The 4,163-nt window shown below is 46.1% G+C and overlaps 1 pseudogene; it reads left to right on the top strand.

Moving 5' to 3' along the window:
• LOC136319744 (histone-lysine N-methyltransferase PRDM9-like) overlaps positions 1-3,907 on the top strand; it is a 4,007-nt pseudogene extending 100 nt beyond the window's left edge.
• Positions 3,908-4,163: the final 256 nt, after the last annotated feature.

The raw sequence follows: 4,163 nt of genomic DNA, 5'->3' as shown, positions 1-4,163 counted from the left end.
CTTCTTTCTCCTTCTTTCTCTCTTCTTCTTTTTTCTTCTTCTTCTTCTATTCTTCTTCTCTTCTTCTTCTTCTTCTTTTTCCTCCTCTACCTATTCTTCCTCTTCTTCTTCCTCCTCCTCTCTTTATCTCTCTAAAATCAATTTTTAAGAAGTATGGTTGGAGAAATATTTTGAAACAGGACTTCCCATTGTATATGAAATGGGCTGACACTGAATGAAATCAAATATGAATATGTGGTGTGAGACTTGAGGAAGAACATAATTTTAGTTTAACATCTGTGAGAAACTATGAGGGAAGTAATTCCTAGTTGGGGCCCGTGATCTTTCTAATTAACTGTGTTAAAAGCTACATGTATATAGAAAGGTCAGCATTGCTCCACCCATACAAGGGGTGTGAAACAGCCCCTGATGCTACTTGACAGTACACTGCTCCTCATCTGTAAATGTGTAGAAAGGACCCTTGATATGGGCTTGCTGGATTTATAAATAAGATATAGTACATAAAAATTAAAAGCAAAAACAGACTATAAAGAAACACTTTGTGGGAGACAGAGATTACACTGTCAACCCCATAAGAATGACTCGTGGGAGATATCTTAACAGCAGACATACCATATGGTCCAGGCAGCCTTATCAACCTCTTTCCTGACCAAAGTTTTCTCTTTCAGCAGAACCACAGCCAGAGATACACCCATGTTCCTCCTACTCTCTGGCCTTCTCCAGTCAGAAGTTCCTCAGCGAGAACATAGGACACAATAACCCCCCTCAGATTCTCCCAGGAACATCTACAAGAAAACAGCTCCAGTCAGAGGATTCCTGCCCAGAGGATCCAGATCAGCAGCAGCAACATACTGATACACACAGCTGGGATGACAAAGCTGAAGGTCAAGAGGTCAGAAAAAAGTGCAAACCTTTGCTTAAAAGAATCAGGCAGAGAAAGATTTCAAGGACCTTTTTAAAACCTCCCAAAGGACACATAGGGAGCTCTACTGAACAAGAGAAAATGATGCAGGAAGTGCCCAGCAGAGGCCAGGAAGTAAATTCAGTGGACAAAGGCAAACTATCTATGGGAGTAGGAATGTCAACAATTGTAGCTATCAAGTATGGAGAGTGTGAGCAAGGCTTTGATAATGGGTCAAATCTCAGATACCAGAGGGCACACTCAGGGAAGAAGACTTATGTTTGCAGGGAGTGTGAGCGAGGTTTTACACAGCAGTCACATCTCCTCAGACACCAGAGGACACACTCAGGGAAGAAGACTTATGTTTGCAGGGAGTGTGAGTGAGGCTTTACACAGCAGTCACATCTCCTTAGACACCAGAGGACACACTCAGGGGAGAAGCCCTATGTTTGCAGAGAGTGTAAGCGAGGGTTTACACAGAAGTCACATCTTCTCACACACCAGAGATCACACTCTGGGGAGAAGCCCTATGTTTGCAGGGAGTGTGAGCAAGAATTTTCAGAGAAGTCAACCCTCCTCACACACCAGAGAACACACTCAGGGGAGAAGCCCTATGTCTGCAGGGAGTGTGAGCGAGGATTTTCAGAGAAGTCAACTCTCCTCACACACCAGAGAACACACTCAGGAGAGAAGCCCTATGTTTGCAGGGAGTGTGAGTGAGGCTTTTCACTGAAATCAACTTGCCTCACACACCAGAGAACACACTCAGGGTGAAGCCCTATGTTTGCAGGGAGTGTGAGAGAGGATTTTCAGAGAAGTCAACTCTCCTAAGACACCAAAGAACACACTCAGGAAAGAAACCCTATGTTTGCAGGGAGTGTGAGCGAGGCTTTTCACAGAAGTCAAATATTCTCAGACATCAGAGAACACACTCAGGGCAGAAGCCCTATATTTGCAGGGAGTGTGAGCGAGGTTTTACACAGCAGTCACATCTCCTTAGACACCAGAGTACACACTCAGGGGAGAAGCCCTATGTTTGCAGGGAGTGTGAGCGAGGATTTAACTGGAAGTCAGAACTCCTCAGTCACCAGAGGACACACTCAGGGGAGAAACTCTATGTTTGCAGGAAATGTGATTGAGTCTTTACAGAAAAGTCACATCTCTTCACACATCAGAGGACACTCTCAAGGGAGAAGCCCTATGTTTGCAGGGAGTGTAAGCAAGGGTTTTCAAAGAAATCAACTCTCCTAAGACAGCAGAGAATACACTCGGGAGAAGCCATATGTTTTCAGGGAATGTCATCGAGGCTTTTTACAGAAGCCACATCTCTTTAGACACCAGAGAGCACACTCAGGGCAGAAGCCCTATATTCACTCCCTAGTGTGAACAAGGCTTTACACGAAAGTCAGATCTTCTAATACACCAGAAGACATACTCAGGGAGAAACACTATGTTTGCTGGGAGTGTGGGTGAGGCTTTACACAAAAGTCACATCTGTTCACACACTAGAGGACACTCTCAAGGGAGAAGCCCTATGTTTGCAGGGAGTGTGAGCGAGGATTTAACTGGAAGTCAGATCTCCTCATACACCAGAGGACACACTCAGGGGAGAAGCCCTATGTTTGCAGGGAGTGTGAGCGAGGCTTTTCACTGAAGTCAACTCTCCTCAGACACCAGAGGACACACTCAGGGGAGAAGCCCTATGTTTGCAGGGAGTGTGAGCGAGGCTTTGCACGGAAGTCACATCTCCTCAGACACCAGAGAACACACTCAGGGGAGAAGCCCTATGTTTGCAGGGAGTGTGAACAAGGCTTTATACAGAAGTCAGATCTCATATAGTAGAGGACACACTCAAGGGAGAAGCCTTATGTTTGCAAAGAGGGTGAGTCATTAGCATTAAATTGCACCTCCACAGCCATAGGTATTACACAGGTCTTACCCCAGCTCTGAGGGGACTTTAGAAGAAGTCTACTGACCCCTTCCCTCCCAAGACTGTAGTACAGAAGTAACTGGTTAAAGAAATTCTTCACTTTCATGACAAGAAATGAGCTAGACAAACAGTTCTTTAAGTGGTATGGGAATGTTGACACCAATCTTGTCCATGGTCTATTGACCTCCTGTTCTAATAAATCTTATCTCCATAAAACTATGAAGCCCACATACCTCAATCCACCCTGTCAATGAAACCTGAGAGTTCCCAGAGGGCCACAGAGAACTCACACTGTCAGACACAGAAACTCAACCCTGGAAATGTGGAAGTCTGGAGTCAATCTACTTAGCTTAATGCCCAGGGAGAGGGATTTGAGACAGTCTCACTAGGGAAAGGAATTTCCTTGACTCCCAGGAAGTGGAGGCTTCTCTCCTAGTAGGCTCATCACCCTCCTTACTTGGATTCTCTTGGTTCTTGTCCTGGATTTCTCTGACCTCTGTAGTCTCAATGGTGAAAACCAGGGAGAAATATGTGCATGTCTGTGTGCCTGGCTCTATCTGGGCACCTGGTCTCCCCCACTCTCTCCTCACTGTCCCTTCAGGGTGAGAATCTCATGCTGTACACCACATGGATTCCAGATCATTCCATAGTGGGTTTGGATTTCAGCTCTGCTCTCACCAGCTGTGCGATCTAAGGCTAGATTCTCAACTTCTCTGTGCCTGTTTTTTAATTTATAAAATGGGAATGGTGCCTGACCAGGCAGTGGTGCAGTGCATAGAGCATTGGAATGGGATGGAGAGGACCCAGGTTCAAAACCCCAAGGTCGCTGGTTTGAGCACAGGCTCACAAGCTTGAGTGCAGGGTTGTAGTCTTGAGTGTGGAATCATAGACATGACCCCATGGTCACTGGCTTGAAGCCCAAGGTTGCTGGCTTGAGCAAGGAGTCACTCGTGCTGTAGCCTCCTGATCAAGGCACACATGAGAGAGCAATCAATGAACAAATAAGGTGCCCCAACAAAGAATTGATGCTTCTTATCTCCCTTCCTGTCTGTCACTATCAGTCCCTGTCTCTCTCACCACACACAAAAAAATTTACTTCTCTCTCTCCACACTCTAAAACAGGGGTCAAACTCGTGGCCCGCGGGCCGCATGCGGCCCGCTGAACAATTTTGTGCGGCCCGCAGACTAATCCACAGGCCGCACAAAATTGTTTGGCGGGCGGCATGCAGCCCGTGGGCCGCAAGTTTGAGACCCCTGCTCTAACATGAATAAAATAAATAAACAAAAAGAGTGGACTCGCCTGATTAAGGCATGGATGGAAGTTGATGCTTC

The sequence above is a fragment of the Saccopteryx bilineata genome, chromosome 1 (assembly GCF_036850765.1).
Source record: "Saccopteryx bilineata isolate mSacBil1 chromosome 1, mSacBil1_pri_phased_curated, whole genome shotgun sequence".
Classification (NCBI taxonomy): Eukaryota; Metazoa; Chordata; class Mammalia; order Chiroptera; family Emballonuridae; genus Saccopteryx; species Saccopteryx bilineata.
Note: the sequence above shows the minus strand (reverse complement) of the source record. Positions and strands in the feature narration are given on the sequence as shown.